The sequence below is a fragment of the Tamandua tetradactyla genome, chromosome 7 (genome assembly GCF_023851605.1).
Source record: "Tamandua tetradactyla isolate mTamTet1 chromosome 7, mTamTet1.pri, whole genome shotgun sequence".
NCBI lineage: Eukaryota > Metazoa > Chordata > Mammalia > Pilosa > Myrmecophagidae > Tamandua > Tamandua tetradactyla.
The window spans coordinates 99,416,582-99,436,472 of NC_135333.1; the positions used below are offsets into that span (position 1 = coordinate 99,416,582).

Below are 19,891 nucleotides of genomic sequence, written 5' to 3' on the forward strand. Positions count from 1 at the left end.
AAAGTGATGTTTAGGTACTTGAGAAAAGACAAATTCATGATGCGCTAAAAAGTCACGGACCAAATACCTGGCTTTCTGATAGTGAGGCTTGATCTATGGATAAAATTCATACTATTTAAAGAAAGTGAATTTTATTTCAATAAACATTAATATGTGAATAACATCTCAAAAATATATGTAAAATAATAAACTGTACCTCCTTTAGAAAAATCTCCAAGGTTATTATTTCTTACTCAGAATATTTTTCGAAACTGAGTTCTAAATACAACATTAAAGCAGAGAATTCAAGTTATATTATTTTAAAGAAGCCTTGAGGAGACCACCTAACTGCATCATAATGTCTCTTTTGTAAGAACTAAAGTCACCAGTGGGGTGAACATGATCTCAGGTTTTAATACCCCAGAAAAGCTGCATTTCTCCCAAAAGAGCTGGTAAACTTTTATCAGATCTAACAACTGATCATGTTTCTTTGTTGGCACTGACATTGCTCATAAAGAGATTTTTGCTTATTTATATCTACCTTATTACAAATAAAAGGAATTTAAAGAGGCTTTTAGTTATACATGAGGCAAATAAAAATAATACTAAAAATAAGAGGTAAAACATCAGTTAGAGGCACTGATTCTTGCTTAAGTTCTGTGGTTAAGTGATTTAATACATTAGCAATACTAATAGATGAAACATGACACTGATAAGGATCAGAAAAAAGATTATATAAGATTGTAGATAAGAAGATCTTAAGAGAATATTATGTTAATGCCTCCCAGTAATATCCATGGAAGGATACTGTGCTGGGTTGAAACTGTTATGTACCCCAGAAATGCCATGTTATTTAATCCTCATTCGATATTGCTGGGTAGGATCTTTCTGATTATGTTGTTTCCATGGAGCTGTGACCCACCTAAGTGTGGGTGGGACTTTTTAAAAAAAAACAAAAAACAAACAAACAAAAAAACATGGGCAGATACCGGGAATGGAACCCACATCTCCAGCATGGCAGGAAAGAACTCTGCAGCTGCTGTGCCACTGTCATATACCGCTTGGGTGAGATCTTTTGATTAGGTGGTTTCCATGGAGATGAATCTCCACCCACTCAAGGTGGGGATGCTCTAAGAGGAAATGATTATGGAAAAATCTAGAGAGCCAACAGAGCTGGCAGAGGCAAAAGAAGACCTAGATGTTTAGAGATGCAAAAAGAAAATTTCCCAGGTGTAAGCTGTTGGAAAGGAGAAGCCAAAGACACCAGCAGACGTCAGTCACGGTACCTTCCCAGATGACAAAAGGGTTCTGGACCCATTGCCCTTTTATGAGTCGGATGTCTTTCTCTGGATGTTTTAGTTTGGACATTTTTAGGACATTTGAGGATTTTATGTATGTATGTATGCATGTATGTATGTATTCCATTATGCTGAACCAGGCTCTTATTTTGAGGTTATAGCTATAAAGTCCATATTTTTATATACACTTTAAAATAAGTAAATCCTGTATTATATAGATGGAAATAGATATTCCCAAGGCTATTTATTGTACAACCTGAACACTAAGTTTTTCAATAAACTATATCTGAAAACAAAACTGCAAAAAAAAAAAAGCAGTTAAGTTTTTATTAGAAATTACCTAGACTAAAATCATCTTGTTCACTTTCATATATAATTTACTCAGTCATCCATCTTCAGTTGATACCATTTCATCAACAGGAACTCAAATACTTTTAAGAGGGAATGAAACCTATTTGAACAACATATGGAGCAATGGCCATGGCCATTTATGTGTCCTACTACATTTTACTAGCCAACATGCACAAATATCCATTTCATTCCACATAAAAAACAAGTTTGTGGGATCAGTCTCCCATACTAAATTTATTTTCTGAATTGGGATACCTTGAAACAGCCATTGAGTGTAGAGGTTGACATTTTTATGAGGTAGCCACCATACAATTGTAACAGCTGTTAATCTTGAGTGATACTATCAAAGGTAAACATGCATTAACAATTTCAAGAGGAAAATTTCTAGAATCATTTTCTGGAATCACTGCTCAACAAAGAAACTTGGAAATTTTCTATTCCTTCTAACAACAATTATTACTATTTCATCTTGTTGTTTATTTATACCTCCCTTTATTCCAAAAAAGATTAACATACACATGACTTACAATCATAGTAAATATGTGATTATTCTACCACTTATCTGGAAATTGGACAGTGGGTCTTATATTTTAAAAACAACTTTTAAAATGAACAAATTCCTGACACTAGTTCAAAGGGCTCTAAAATCTGATAGCTGTTGATACCTTTTATTATCAGTCTAGATGACAGTTTTAATAACATTATATTAAAATGCTATCTAATTATTCACCACCAGTAACTCATTAGCAACATAAAAGAGGGCATTGCTAATGAGCTACCATTCCCAAAAGATGTTGTTTCAAACTCTTCTCTTGTCAAAAACACAATTGACTATATCTCGAAAAACAATTTCAGAAGACTGTGCTTTACAAGAAAAAATTTCAGGTTACAGTAATACAAGTCACACAATACAGTACACAATCAGATGAAAAAGCTTTCTGCTAGGTGGATTCTGGGGTCAGAAAAATTTCTGTCTTGTATGACTCATATTATAGATATTCCGAAATTCTTCTTCAAAACTGGCCACCTGGCTTGACACAAGTTCGAAATGGCTCATTCATTTTACAACTTTCTGGATTAATGTCTGTCTAATTCCTGGTCTATGAAAGCTGCATTCATCAAGGATAAAATAAAAAGTACCCTGCAAAAATGACTGTTTTTCAAAACCTGCATGCCTCACAATGAGAGCAAACGGAACGATGGTGATACGTTCTGTTTGAACGTTTACAAACCCACACAGTGACTTAACAGGAAAAAAAAGCCATTGCTCAATACTGGAATTCAGCAGAGCAAAAAATACATACCACATGAGATTCCGATCTGCAGTGCAAAGTATGGTTATGTATGACATAAACTGTGGATCAATAATCTGTATCTGTGATTTATAAATGGAAAAGGGACACTCATAAAACAGAGGTATCAGTCTCTGGTTCACTACCACTCTCCCCCAGTGAGTACTGACAGGATCATAGAGGGAGGGGGACAGAGAGAAATTCTGAAGAACACTGCTTCAGAAACTGAAACTTGTTCTTAAATAATACATACAGTTCACCAAATAAGATTTTGGAAATTAAAATATAATTAGGCAATACAATTTAATTTTTAAAAGGAAATAATACCCATCAAGGTAGGGATTAAGTATTAGGCCCGCTTTAACTTCTGCTTCCGGTGGAATCATTTACAAACTACCCTGAAGATCCCCTCTCTATACAGCATCTAAATTGTTCATAAATTTCAACACATACTTTCTAATACAGTGCTAGCTTCTTAAGAAAGGAAGGAATAACTCCAACATCCAAAGGAAGGTGGGGTAGAAACAGCAACAACAGGGCACTCAACCAAACAATGAGTGGGCGCTATTAGCAAAAACCCAACTAAACACCATGGGTTGCTCTATAAGCAAATACTAAGCATGAATCCAAAAGTCTATACCATGAACCAGCCACACGAAATCTGAAACACCTGAAATAATCTAGATTTTTGAAGGAGCTAAGGACTTCCCAGGGCCCATAATATGCTAGAGTCCCAGAAAGAAAAAAAGGATAAGACCCCTAGATAGGTAATGCCTATTTTTTTTTTTTAAGAATTGTATGGAACCATTTTTTAAATCAATTATCTTTTAATTGTTTAGAATAGATGTTAGGAAATGCAGTTGAATTTGTTTAATGATCTTAATTGATAAACTCCTATTAAATGTAATTATTTGTCTTTAGATCCCTTTTGGTCTTCTATATAGATTATTAGATCATTTGTGAATGAGAATTTTGTTTTTCCTTTCCAATCCTCATACTGCCTTAAAAATATACATTTTCAGTAGCATCAACATCCACCCAAAAAGGTACCTAGGATAATTTTTTAAAAATAATGCATGAGACTTTTATAAGGAAAATCACAAAACTGTATTGAAAGATATTACCAAAAACCTGAATAAAGAGAGAGCTATATAAAAAATATGGATAAATAATAGGGGGGATAAGGGGTAAAACTAGTGGTCAACGAGAGAGACAGTAAGGGAATGGTATGTATGAGTTTTTTTCTTTTTTCTTTTTATTTCTTTTTCTGGAGTGATGCAAATGTTCTTTTAAAATGACCATGATGATGAATATACAACTATGTGATGATATTGTGAGCCACTGATTGCACACCATGTATGGAATGCTATTTGTGTGAAGAGTTCTCAACAAAAAAAATTTTTTTTAAAGAGAGAGCTATACCACGTTCATAAGTGCATTAAAAAAAAACTCGTATAGAAAGCATAAAGACACCAGTTATCCCAAAATTACAGATTGAATACACTCTGAACCAAATTCCCAGCTCAGATTTTTAAAAATTTGACAATATGATTAAAGAAACGATACCAAGACACAACAGATTCCGAGATTCAAAAGTAATTAAGACATAACTGAAAATTTTACCAATGGTATAGAAGAGGGGAACACATTTGGAAAGTCTTGCTATGTAATGGAGATGGTACTACTGATCACTGGGGGAGTGAGGAGCCACTCAACAAATGCTTCTGGGAAACTGGTTATTCATATGGAAAAAATTTCAATTTGGATTCCTTACTTCACACTATCTATAAAGTCTAGATGATTAAGAATTCAAATGTGAAATGGAACACTTGAAAACATTGTAAATATTATGCAGGAGAACCTCTATCACTCATGGCTGTAGAAGGATTTCTTTTTTTTAGAAATCAATCCATTCTACATATGCAATCAGTAATTCTTAATATCATCACATAGGTGTATGGTCATCATTTCTCAGTACATATGCATCGATTTAGAGAGAGAAATAGCATGACAACAGAAAGAGAAATAAAGTGATAACAGAGAAAACACAAATAAAAATAAAAAGTACAAAAATATATAAGAAAAAGAAAAAAAAAACAAAAAAAAACTATAGATCAGATGCAGCTTCATTCAGCGTTCCAACATAATTACATTACAGTTAGGCAGTATTGTGCTGACCATTTTTTTTTTTAGACATCATACCATTCTACATATGCAATCAGTAATTCTTAACATCATCACATAGATGCATGATCATCGTTTCTTAGTACATTTGCATCGGTTTAGAAGAACTAGCAGTATAACAGAAAAAAATATAGAATGTTAGGGCGGGCCGCGGTGGCTCAGCGGGCAAGAGTGCTTGCCTGCCATGCCGGAGGACCCCGGTTCGATTCCCGGCCCCAGCCCATGTAAAAAACAAACAAACAAACAAAATATAATAAAAAAAAAATAAGAAAATGCTTAAAGATGTTTCCCTTTCTTCCTCCCTTCCTTCCTTCTATCCTTCCTTCCTTCTCTGTCTTTCTTAAAAAAAAAAAAAAATATATAGAATGTTAATATAGAGAAAAAAAATAAAAGTAATAATAATAAGAACAAAACAAACAAAACAAAACAAAACAAGAACCTATCGCTCGGATGCAGCTTCGTTCAGTATTTTAACATGATTACTTTACAATTAGGTATTATTGTGCTGTCCATTTTTGAGTTTTTGTATCTAGTCCTATTGCACAGTCTGTATTCCATCAGCTCCAATTACCCATTATCTTACCCTGTTTCTAGCTCCTGCTGAACTCTGTTACCAATGACATATTCCAAGTTTATTCTCGAGTGTCGATTCACATCATTGGGACCATACAGTATTTGTCTTTTAGTTTTTGGCTAGACTCACTCAGCATAATGTTCTCTAGGTCCATCCATGTTATTACATGCTTCATAAGTTTATCCTGCCTTAAAGCTGCATAATATTCCATCGTATGTATATACCACAGTTTGTTTAGCCACTCGTCTGTTGATGGACATTTTGGCTGTTTCCATCTCTTTGCAATTGTAAATAACGCTGCTATAAACATTGGTGTGCAAATGTCTGTTTGAGTTTTTGCCCTTAATTCCTTTGAGTAGATTCCCAGCAATGGTATTGCTGGATCGTATGGCAATTCTATATTCAGCTTTTTGAGGAACCGCCAAACTGTTTTCCACAGTGGTTGCACCATTTGGCATTCCCACCAACAGTGGATAAGTGTGCCTCTTTCACCGCATCCTCTCCAGCACTTGTCATTTTCTGTTTTGTTGATAATGGCCATTCTGGTGGGTGTGAGATGATATCTCATTGTGGTTTTGATTTGCATTTCTCTAATGGCCAGGGACATTGAGCATCTCTTCATGTGTCTTTTGGCCATTTGTATTTCCTCCTCTGAGAGGTGTCTATTCAAGTCTTTTTCCCATTTTGTAATTGGGTTGGCTATCTTTTTGTTGTTGAGTTGAACAATCTCATTATAAATTCTGGATACTAGACCTTTATCTGATATGTCGTTTCCAAATATTGATTCCCATTGTGTAGGCTGTCTTTCTACTTTCTTGATGAAGTTCTTTGATGCACAAAAGTGTTTAATTTTGAGGAGTTCCCATTTATTTATTTCCTTCTTCAGTGCTCTTGCTTTAGGTGTAAGGTCCATAAAACCGGCTCCAATTGTAAGATTCATAAGATATCTCCCGACATTTTCCTCTAACTGTTCTATGGTCTTAGACCTAATGTTTAGATCTTTGATCCATTTTGAGTTAACTTTTGTGTAGGGTGTGAGATATGGGTCTTCTTTCATTCTTTTGCATATGGATATCCAGTTCTCTAGGCACCATTTATTGAAGAGATTGTTCTGTCCCAGGTGAGTTGGCTTGACTGCCTTATCAAAGATCAAATGTCCATAGATGAGAGGGTCTATATCTGAGCACTCTATTCGATTCCATTTAGAAGGATTTCTTAAACAAGAATGCTAACCATAGAGACTTCCGGAGAAGATGGCGGCTTAGTAAGACGCGCGGGTCTTAGTTCCTCCTCCAGAAAAGCAACTAAAGAAATAGAAACAATACGAAACAGCTCCCGGAGTCACGACAGAGACCAAAAAGACAGCGTACCCCATTCTGGAACAGCTGAACGGGCAGGGAGAATCTGCTGCGGTGAAATACCCGAGGGGCGCGCGTTTTCCCGGCCGGGGCAGCTGGCGACTGGGGTCCCCTCCACGCACGTGGCTCCCCGGTCTGACTGGGAACGTTGGATAGCGGGGCCCTCCCGTCACGCTTGGCGTTTCGGGCCAGCTGGGCAATTAGGACCGGCACTCTCTCAAGCCGCAGTGGCCAGCGACCCCCGCCTCCACGCGCGGTTTCCCGGGCCAACTGCCGTGCAGACAGACGAGCGCCACCTACTGGGCAGGAAAAGAAAAACAGAGCCCAGAGATTTCACAGAAAAAGCTTTCAACTACCTGGGTCCCACACCCAGGGAAATCTGATCAAATGCCCAGACACCAGCAGAAAATAATGGATGATGCTCGGAAAATTGAAGATATGGCCCAGTCAAAGGAACAAACCAATAGTTCAAATGAGATACAGGAGCTGAGACAACTAATGCTGAATATACGAACAGAAATGGAAAAACTCTTCAAAAACCAAATCAATAAATTGAGGGAGGACATGAAGAAGACATGGGCTGAACAAAAAGAAGAAATAGAAAATCTGAAAAAACAAATCACAGAACTTATGGAAGTGAAGGACAAAGAAGAAAAAAATGGAAAAAACAATGGATACCTACAATGGTAGATCTAAAGAGACAGAAGCTACAATTAGTGAACTGGAGGATGGAACATCTGAATTCCAAAAAGAAACAGAAACTATAGGGAAAAGAATGGAAAAACTTGAGCAGGGGATCAGGGAACTCAAGGACAATATGAAGCGCACAAATATACGTGTTGTGGGTGTCCCAGAAGGAGAAGAGAAGGGAAAAGGAGGAGAAAAACTAAGGGAAGAAATTATCACTGAAAATTTCCCAACTCTTATGAAAGACCTAAATTTGCAGATCCAAGAAGTGCAGCGCACCCCAAAGAGAATAGACCCAAATAGGCGTTCTCCAAGACACTTACTAGTTAGAATGTCAGAGGTCAAAGAGAAAGAGAGGATCTTGAAAGCAGCAAGAGAAAAACAATCCATCACATACAAGGGAAACCCAATAAGACTATGTGTAGATTTCTCAGCAGAAACCATGGAAGCTAGAAGACAGTGGGATGATATATTTAAATTACTAAAAGAGAAAAACTGCCAACCAAGACTCCTATATCCAGCAAAATTGTCCTTCAAAAATGAAGGAGAAACTAAAACATTTATAGACAAAAAGTCACTGAGAGAATTTGTGACCAAGAGACCAGCTCTGCAAGAAATACTAAAGGGAGCACTAGAGTCAGATACGAAAAGACAGAAGAGAGAGGTATGGAGTAAAGTGTAAAAAGAAGGAAAATCAGATATGATATATATAATACAAAAGCCAAAATGGTAGAGGAAAATACTATCCAAACAGTAATAATACTAAAAGTTAATGGACTGAATTTCCCAATCAAAAGACATAGAATGGCAGAATGGATTACGACCCAGCAATACCACTGCTAGGTATCTACTCAAAGGACTTAAGGGCAAAGACACAGACGGACATTTGCACACCAGTGTTTATAGCAGCATTATCTACAATTGCAAAGAGATGGAAACAGCCAAAATGTTCATCAACAGACGAGTGGCTAAACAAACTGTGGCATATACCTACGATGGAATATTATGCAGCTTTAAGACAGACTAAACTTATGAAGCATGTAATAACATGGATGGACCTAGAGAACATTATGCTGAGTGAGTCTAGCCCAAAACTAAAGGACAAATACTGTAAGGTCCCACTGATGTGAACCGACATTCGAGAATCAGCTTGGAATATATCATTGGTAACAGAGACCAGCAGGAGTTAGAAACAGGGTAAGATAATGGGTAATTGGAGCTGAAGGGATACAGACTGTGCAACAGGACTAGATACAAAAACTCAAAAATGGACAGCACAATAATACCTAAGTGTAATGTAACTAGGTTGGAACACTGAATGAAGCTGCACCTGAAATATGGTTTTTTGTTTGTTTGTTTGTGTGTTTGTATCTTTTGTTTTTGTTTTTTTTCTTTTTCCTTTATATATATATATTATTAGTATTATTATTTTAATTCTCTTCTCTATATTAACATTCTATATCTTTTTCTGCTGTTTTGCTAGTTCTTTTCCTAAATCGATGCAAATGTACTAAGAAATGATGATCATACATCTATGTGATGATACTAAGAATTACTGAGTGCATTTGTAGAATGGAATGATTTCTAAATGTTGTGTTAATTTCTTTTCTTTTTTTTGATTAATAAAAAAAAATTTAAAAAAAAAAAAAAAGAATGCTAACCATAAAAGAAAAAATGGAATAACTACATTAAATTAAGAACTTTTGTTCACCAAAAGTCACCATAAAATGAAAAGAGAAGGCACAAACTGGAAGTTATCTGACAATGGATTAATATTCTGTGTGTGTTCAGAAATACATAGAACATAAAACGGCAAAAAAAAAAAAAAAATCAAAAAAACAGAATGGGATAAGGGAGGAATATATTTCAATTGTGCCAGCCTCTTCTAACTCAACAAGACTGCTAATCACCAATTCAGCAGACTCAATTAAACAACACCTCATGACTGTAGTAATATTATTTACAGCTAAAATTTATCAGGCACTTATAAAGTACCAGAATTTTTTTGTCACTTTCTTATTAATATCATACACACAAAAAATACCATGAAAGGGAAATTATTATTATTTCCATTTTATACCTGAGGAAACTGAGAGAAACTTTTATCAATCCTCTGAGTCTACCCATGTGATACACAGCTGATTCCTAGCAAGAAAGGAAATAAATCTGAAAATTAGCATGCTCATTGGAAATCACAGAGTATCTGCGAGTGTAAAAGAATGACCCCTTAAGAGAGGACACCTCTGCTGAGCAAAGAGATGATAAGGTAGAGAAAAGGAAGAGAAAAAAGTAGCTTCACAAACAATGGCAGTTTCCATCTCTCATCTGCATTTCTCTGTGTTGGCCTGATTCTTAGCCAGGCTTATTTCACCCAATGGAAAAAAATGCCTACCAAGAGCTTCAGATGTACAGTCTATCAGTTTGGCAACTAGGGCAGAGGGAAAATATGTATATCCCAAGAGAAGGAGAAAAAGTCTAGGGCTGACTTTTATTAGCCAGGCTTGGGTCACATGACCATTCTTAAAACTGGGACTGGAATCAGTTCCACTCAAACACGTAGACTGAGAGCAGGAAAGTGATGGTTTCTTAATGAAAACAGGATGCCCTGTCAGCTGAAAAGGCCTAGAAGCCTGGTACTAGCAAGCACAAATAGTACCCAGAACTTGGTTTCTAATACCACTCTCCAATAAAAGAAACCAAGGCTCTTCAGAAAAAATGGCTCATTCTAAGACTAGGGTAAAAAATGTTTAAGATGAATTTGAAGCATCTTATAGTGTCAGGATGTAAGGAAATGCTAAAAATTTTTTAAAAATGAGAAAATGATGATGGGTGTATGTTGCAGGGAACAGTATCCACCTGAAAGAACTCCCAGTAGCAAAAGCTAAACAATCTGAGTAGCAAAATAAATAGTTTTGGAATATAACCCAAAGTATAAGACAAATACCCTTGGGTCCATACTGATATAAATAAATGATTGAATAAGTAAATAAATGAGGAAGAAAGAAATCTCCCATGCAGAATTCCAAACAATTTATGTAGATATTTGTCCTCAAGCAGCTGGTGGATCGTAACTGCCACTCCTTAAGAGAGGGCTGCATGCAGTGACTTCTTTCCAGATAGTAGAGTATGCAAGGGGGAGGGGGAGTTTTACAGTGGAGAAAACTAACAAACTAATTCATCAGGTGGTCAAGGTCAACATCAGCGGTGATAAGTCATGTGATAGTAGGTACTCTTGATATGATGTGATGAAAATGGCACTTTCCCTCTGTGGTCTACCTCTCCAAAATCCATGACCCCAGTCTAATCATGAAAAAAATGTCAGATAAGCACCAGTTAAGGGACTTTCTACAAAATAATTGACCAGTACTCCTCAAAACTATCAGAGTCACCAAAAAAAGGAAAGTCTTAGCAACTGTCACAGCCAAGAGGAGCCTAAAGGAGAGAAGACTGATAAATGTGGTATCCTGGATGGGATCCTGGAATAGAAAAGGATATTGAGTTAAAACTAAGGAAATGTGAAAAAAAAAAGTATGGACTTCAGTTAATAATAAGGTACCGATGTTGGTTCATTAATTGTAACAAGTGTAACACAAAACATAGGATGTTCCAGGGGAAACTGGGTGTTGTTCTAGTTTGCTAGCTGCCGGAATGCAACACACCAGAGACGGATTGGCTTTTAATAAAAGGGGATTTATTTTGTTAGTTCTTCAGGGTAAAGGCAGCTAACTTTCCTCTGAGGTTCTTTCTTACATGGAAGGCACAGGATGGTCTCTGCTGGTCTTCTCTCCAGGCCCCTGGGTTCCAACAACTTTCCCCGGGGTGACTTCTTTCTGCATCTCCAAAGGCCTGGGCTGAGCTGCGAGTGCTGAGATGAGGAATGCCGAGCTGCTTAGGCTGTGCTACATTGTGCTCTCTCATTTAAGCACCAGCCAATTAAGTCAAACGTCACTCATTGCAGTAGGCACGCCTCCTAGCCGACTGCAGATGTAATTAGCAACAGATGAGGTTCAAGTACAATTGGCTTATGTCCGCAGCAACAGAACTAGGTATGCTCACCTGGCCAAGTTGACCACTGAATCTAACTAGCACAGGAGTATATGAGAACTCTTACCTTTGCATTTTTCCTGTGAATCTAAAACTTTTCTAAAGCAGAAGTTTTTTAAAAAGACAACTATTAACTCCTAGAAGAAGACAAACTTTATAAGAAATCCAATCACAGTACACTATTTGTTTTTACAACAGAATGAACTCATAATAATGATAAAGTAAACAGTGATTATAAAATTTATCAATAATAATGATGGATGCATGTTTAATGAACAGCACAGCATAACCCACATCTAGAAGACAATGCCTCAGTTCCTACAACAGTAAGGTAATAAACTAAAATCGATGAATCAAGAAGAAACAGCATAAATATCACTTTATCTTTGGAGGCAAATATCACCTAAGAGAATAAAGCATTTATCCTAGTAGAGGAGGATGATGGGAGAGTAAGACAGGTTGAGAACCACTGCTTTTGCATTATAAGCCTTTAAGGTTATTTGATTTTTTTAAACTTTCCATATGTGTTGCTTTAATAATTTTTAAAGTAAAGATGAATTTTAAAAGAAAAAAATAAAATAAAAAAAAAAGAATTAAGAAAACTAACTTATGACCAAAAGATTAAATCATTTGCTATTAAGTAGCAGAATTGGAATTGGAACCCAAGCTGCATAAATTCAGAATTCATATGCTTGACTTTTTTGCTATATCATTCTATGTCGCTGAGTGGATAAAATAAAATAGCACTGCTGTACTACAGGAAGCAAGTAATGAATGGCAGATATTATTATAACTAAATACCAGCAATGTAAAAAATTTAAAAACAAGATAAAAAAAATCACTGAAGGATGAAGACATTTTTAAACACTTGGTCCACACAGATGCTGTGATTCAGTTATGTGAAATACCAAGAATACACAAATGCATGGAGACAGAGAGTGGATTACAGGTTACCAGGGGCTGGGAGGGTGGGAATGGTGCGCTTGATGGGTGCAGAATTATGGTTCAGGAAAGTTTTGGTAATGGATGGTGGTGTTGGTAGCACAATATTGCAAATGCAGTTTATACCACTGAACTGTAGGCATGAGCGTGGTTAAAACGGGAATTCTGAATTTTGTGTTGTATATATGTTACTACAAAAAACAAGAACATATACTTGGGGAGAAAAAAAAAACCAAACCCTGGTCCACAGCTACAGCATAAGGAGATCTCAAAACCAAAGTTCTCTGACTATACTTCATGGGAGAGAGGAAGGGAGAAGTTAAATTCATCTGAGGATTTTCCATTTGGGCAACAATAAATTCAGAAGTATGACTGCCCCTTAATGGGCACTGAGGGCTCCTAGCGATTCTGACTGATAGCTGGCAAAGGCTATGGAGGGTGTGTTGCTATGGGTGCAATGACTCAAGCTAAGAGGCCAACCCACGAAGTGAGGCCCTAAGTTAGTGACTCCCAGTGATTCCCAGTCCTGCAGGATCAGCATCAGCGGGAACTTGTCAGATATGCAAATTCTCAGGCCTGGCCTCAGAGCTGACAACTCATATCTCTGGGCATGTGACTTAGCAACCTGTGTTTTAACAGGCCTTCTTCCCAGCTGATTCTGATGCACACTGAGAACCAAAGCTCTAAACTGTATGAAGTGGAGTGTGACCACCAAGGCTACTTTGGTAAAATCAGTGGTCTCACCTTGGCTTTACTGTTAGCATCACCGGGCAAGCGTCTGATGGGGTTGAGGGGCATCTCAGAGTTTGAGTTCATAGATTTTATTTATCTGTTAACTTGTTTAGATTCCTCATGATTCCATATTTCAGCCAGGGTTGAGAATCATATCTCGGTCAAAGAGAGTTAAAAATTTTAAGGAAAGAAAACAGAGGAGAAGGAATGTTTTAAGTCTAAAAATACTTATCTTTCTACCAAATGAATAAAACAATTATATAGCTAATATTCAGACAACATTGAAAGTTAAAATTAATAACAGAGGACTGAAGTAAAACAAAAAGATTTTATACCAGTCCATTACAAAAATATATATATAAGAATGAAAATTTATTTTTCCCACAAAGAAATTGTAAAACATATCATCTGTAACAGAGTGGTAGGGAAAAACAATTGACCTTGCAACTCAGATGGACCTGGCAAGAGTTCTTGGCTCTGACATCTACCAACTCTGACATCTACCAACTGTGACATCTTGGTTGATTTCTTAATTGGTTTATTTCATTTTCTTTCCTAATTCTCCACTTCTCATCTGTAAAACAGGCATAACAGAACTTATATAAAAGGTTGAGAGGACTAAACAAAATAAAGGACATAAAACACTTAGCAAGTAACTAACGCATAGCAGATGCTTAATAAGTGTAATCTTATTAGTAAGAAGAAAATAATATTAAAGTGAAAATAAAGTAACAAAACAATGAGTAAGTTCTAAATATCTGGTAAAATGCTTTCTGATATGTTAAGCTTCTTGTAAAGAAAGTATTAAGATAACATCAATAGTAAGAAATTAGAGGAAATTCTCCATTTCTTTTGTGGAGGAAGTAAAGTCAGGTACACCCTTCCCTCCTGCAAATGGAAGCAGTCAGATGCTCACTCAGGTCTCTCTTGAGAAATAGTAAGTACTTCACAAGGGTTATAAAACCAATACTTGTTATGTCTACTGGGTCGCATTCAGACACTCATAATGAATTCTTATTCTCTTAGAGACCAAGATCATATTCTTAATTTTTTCATTAGGCAAGTCATCAATAACGTAAAGAAATTCCCATTCAAGTTATTTGTAACTCAAATAATAAATGCATATTTACTTCTGATTCTTCCAGTTGCAGTAGTGGGGGCCATTAGCGAGTTTAATCATTTATAAAGAAGAGGAGTCAGATCTTCTAATTAATATACAAACGTGTGTTCAACCACACTCTTTTTTTCTTTCGCTCACACTAAACTTGACCCAGTATGAGAATTACTTAAAACTAATGAGTCCCTTTCGCCCCTACTCTGGAGCTGAGGAGAAAAGTGCTACATGGACAGTTACTCAAGCACATCTTGGGGAATGGGAAGAAGTTATTTGTTAATTTTGCTGTTGGAACCAGAGCTGATGTAATTAGAGGTCATTTTTATTTTTATTTTCTACTTGTAGGATATTTTTCAAGCTTTCTATAATAAGCATGTATTATTTTCATAATCTGAAATTTTTAAGCATAAAGCCTAGTATATAATAGGTAATCCATAAATATGTGATGAATAAATGAATATAAAATTAGCAATAGTCTAAAATTTGATGCCTTTTTGATCAATAAAAAAAGGAAAAATGGCAGACATAATATTAACAGTTACTGTTTTGTTGTACCAAGAAACCATTTTCTCTCATTATTCCTGAAAGTAATTTAAAGATTTTTCTAAAAAAGATAATATTTTAAAATTGAGCTTACCTCCAGAAACATGATATAAGAGGGCAGCCTTATATAGAACATTGGGGAGTACATATGGCTTTAAAGACATAAACTGTGTTTTGAAATCTTAGCTGCACTACTTCCTAACTGGTGACCCTGGGTAACTTTCCTAAGTGTCAATTTTTACAACTATATAATGAGAATAATATTACTGTATTCTTAGACTTGCTGTAGGAATTATAAGAAAAAAATGGGCACAGTCCCCCACAAAGAAGCCATTAAATGAGTGGTGGTATAATAATTCAACTAAAAGAAATATTCACCAAATAAGGAAAATATGAAGTTTCTATACCATTTAAACATGCATTATCTATGTTACATTTATGAAACACAATAGATTTTTATAGGAAACCACATATTCTGAATCTAAGCATTTTCCACTTGTAACGTAATTAAACAGTATCCAAAGATCCAAGTGTTAAATCAGCATATATATAATTCTAAAAGAAGTAATCACTCAAAACACATGATCTTCAAGAAACTACTGCAATAAAAAACATTTTTAAAAATTAACTTTAGGCTGAATATAGTAACACACCTGCTGAAAAGAGTCAATCCTTGTAATAATACAGTTTGTGGTCTGAAACTGTTTACTAAAAATAGAAACAACATGAAAGTGAAAAGGATTATACTAAGGCATCAAAAGTAAGAGGAGTGGGCAAAAGCTCCAGGATAAAAGTATCATTAAGTATTACAAATATGGAGCAACAAATTAACTAATTATCCAAGCCAAAGGGTAATCCCTAAGACATCTTTGATTTCTAAAAGGCTGTGATTCTGTAATGTTTGTCCCATGTCCTATGCAGTTTAGAAAAAATCTGCCACTGAAACAAATGAGTCCTGAAAACACTGTAATGCATGATATACATCGTTTACAATTCTAATCTAGGGATCTACCCTAGGGAAACACTAGTACCTGTGCTCAAGAAAACATAAAAGGATAGTCATTACAGCATTGCTTATGATACCAAAAAATTTAAGCCCAATTAATAGAAGCACAGATAAAGTTGAGGTATATGCATACCTAGAAGATCATACAGTAGATAAAAGGAATAAACTAGATTTCTATGACACAAGTTTTGACTCAAATTGACTCAACTTGACTTTCAAAAGCAAGAAACTAAACAATCCATGCAGTATAATACCACTACTCTAAAAATCTCGAGGGACGTGTGTGTTCATTTATCTGGAAGAATACATCCAAATCCCATTACAGCTATTATCATCAGGCTGGAGGAAAGGGGTGTAAAATGCATGGGATTGAAGCAACTGGCAAAGAGGAACTTATTTTATCTGCAGTGTTCTAACCTTTTAAAAGGAGGTTGTGTTACACATTTGTTCAACTACATTGAGAAGAAGAGTACCTAATATCTTTGATTTTACATATTAAATGCCTTCCCTTTACTAACCAAATAGCATGCTGATGGCTATAAACTGTTGGACAAGAGCATAATTGTAACATGATGAAAAATAAAATATTATAAAGTATTTATAAATGTTAGTAAAGAGTACAAAGGGTTGATTCATATTAAAGAGGTGTCTACTTTTTTCCTTTTAACAAACTCAGATTAAGTTGCAGGATCTCTCTATAAATTCTGGATATTAAACCCTTACCTACTATGTGGTTTCTAGATACTGTCTTTCATTGCCTAGGGTGCCTTTTTACTTTTCTGACAAAATCCTTTGCTATGCAGCCTTCAGTTCTGAGGAGATCCCATTTAGCTACTTCTTCTTTCATTACTTGTGCTTTGGGTATAAGGTCTAGGAAACCCCTCCTATCACAAAATCATTTAAGATATTTCCCTACATTTTCTTCTGAAAGTTTTATTGTCTTATCTCTAATATTTAGGTCTTTGACCGAAGAGATCATTTTTGTATAAGGTATGAGATAGGGATCCTCTTTCATTCTTTTGGGTATGGATATCCAGTTCTCTAGAGGCTGCTCTGTCCCAGTTGAGTTGACTTGACCTCCTTATCAAAGGCAGTCAGTAGATGAGAGGGTATAGTCCTGAACACTCAATTTGATTCCATTGGTCAGTATCTACCTGTAGGCCAGTCCCGTGCTGTCTTGACCTCTCAGCTTTGTAACATGCTTTAAAGTCAGGTAGTATGAGACTCATCCGAAAATTTTTAACTGTTATCCGCTCAGCAATCTAGTAATGCAAGAGAAGCCCTTTTCTTCTAGGATGGATCAACTAACTACAGTATTGCCTTTCTTACAAAAACCACACACATACTGTATTTTCTACAATGTCCATAAAGAATAGTGAAAACTTAAGACGGGTGAGCAAACTGAACACAGAATCCACATAATCTTCGTGATTTTCTATAAATCTTTTAAAGGCATTTTGCCACAACTAATTCAGGAGCAATTTCTTTTAGTGACAACTTTATTTCATCTTTCCAAAGTATTCAACTTAGATTGTCATTGAAAACTCTCTCTCTTGTTTTTTTTTTTACACATGTTTTTCCCCTTAATTTCTATAATATTTAACTGACTTACACAATATAACCACCAGGACAATAGCATCAACAGCTTTGGTAACAAACTCAAATGACTTGGTAAAGTGACAGCCCAACAGGTAAGAAGGAGCAGTGCGAGGACATCCTGGAAGGAACCCCACCAACTGTTAGTTCTGGTTATTTCACAGATGGTTTCAACAGGGTCTGGAGCCCACCAGTTATTCAGGTAAGTGTGAGAAGTGGGAATGCCTTAGGAGAGCATCTCTGTACTACGTGTCATGCAAATTATATATTACAATCATTAGTCATCTGACAGTTCTTCAGTCTGCACATATTAAAGAATACAATGACCTATCACCCAGGCTGCATCCACTTATCAAATAAGCACTGAGTAACCTTCCTGGGCCCGTACAAAATGTTGGAGACACAAATAATAAAAAGTTAGGGTAAGGATTTTCAACCTGAGCAGTGTAGACATCTTGGGCAAAAAAATTCTTTGCGGGAGAAGACCTGCATATTTGGAGGCTCAACATTCTACTACTCGATAGATGCCAGTAGTAGCACGGAGCAGTGACAGTCAATAATGTCTCTAGACACTGCCAAATGCTCATGGGAGCAAAATCGCTTCTGGTTCAGAAGGACTGAGTTAGGGCTACAGGGAGCAAAAGCTTGCAATTTCTAGTAAACTTTGTTGCATTCTCTATAGTATACGATGAATTGGATTTCATATTTTCAGATTTAAAGAGAATCTTGGTTGCCCTTTCAAAATCCAGAGTAGTCAGGCCAGACCGGCTGCATAATGTGCAGAGATGAGGGCATAATAAAAATGCAAGACTGTTTGCTCAGAAAGTGTTATGAATTTAAAAACAGCAACAGCAAAGCATTAAATCAAGCAAGGAATTCATCTGAGCAGGGGCTGTGGGTAATCACAGAAATCACCCAGTGATAAACTGCCCTGCCAACGGCCACCCAGGGCAGGAATTATAATGCGGGATTCCTAGTATTTTTTCCACTACACTGAGAATCAAATTAAAATCTATTTAATCTCAATGAGTTAAGAAGTTTTAATATGTCAGGTCCCTCATTTCTCTTTATCATACTTTTAAGCTAGTATTCCTTATCCTCAGCAGAAAATGCTGTACAGAATAGTGAATTAAACTTCCACCTCAATTTTTTAAAAATCAGATTTTTCACCAGAAATCCATTCAATTAGATTGACAGTTCAAATCATAAAAATCATTTGTGGCTCATTGGAAACAACCACAAGGAGCTTATTATATTTTATTAGCAGCATCTGCCTCCTGTCTTTAAAAGAACATTAATGATGATGTTCTTTTGCCATTTGGAAACAGATACTGTTTTCTCAAAGATAATCTTACACACTGGATTAATTCTTTAAATTGTTCTTACCATTTGTCAGGGTTCTGACTCCTAGTGTAAAAATTAGCACAGTTTCCAACATGACCAAGACAGGCTTAAAAGTACTGAATAAAATGTCAGAACACAAATAGCTTAAATAAGCGATGTCTCTATTTTTCTGTTGGACATATGTGGCCATGATGAACATCGAATCTATCTTCAAAATCACAGTTTGGTCTTACCTGCTGAGGATTCTGGGACATACTTGACTCAGGTTTTTTTTTCTTTTCTTTTTCAACATTCTCCCAGATGTGAACAAATAAGGCAGTGATAACTGCATCACAGACAAAGTTACTTCCTAAACAGAGTAAGTAGTTGCTTATTACTCTGGTTTAGTAATGTTCAAAACAAAAAAAATCACTAACTTTCCCAAAACTGCATGGAATCCAATTTCACCATCCCATAATGGAAAGTGCCATATGAAGTCAGACTTCAGCAGTCAGAAGCAGCACACCTCCAAAACTGGGACGGAATGATAACGCTGTTAGTGGCATTTGCTTGAGAACATCTGACAAAAGCTGTCACTTCTAATTCTGTGCTTTCCAGTTTCTAAGTTCAAAGCTGGTGGTAAAAAAAAAAAAAAAAAAAAAAAATAGATCCCTTCTAAGGATATTTCTATGATCCTTCAAACATATGGAAATACTAACAAAATAGGTAGTTGGCACCTATGGTTTAAAAAAATATATTAGCTCATGCAATCAAAAGATACATACGAAGGACAGCTCCCAAGAAACCATTTGCAAAGAGGTTAAGCCCAGCTCATTAAGAAGTGGTTTCACTAAATGAAGGAAAAAAC

The 19,891-nt window shown here is 36.0% G+C and overlaps 1 protein-coding gene across 1 annotated transcript in view; it reads right to left on the minus strand.

Moving 5' to 3' along the window:
- Positions 1-19,891, minus strand: part of SLC2A13 (solute carrier family 2 member 13) — a 359,669-nt gene that overhangs the window by 233,075 nt on the left and 106,703 nt on the right. The gene's annotated exons all lie outside the window — the stretch shown is intronic.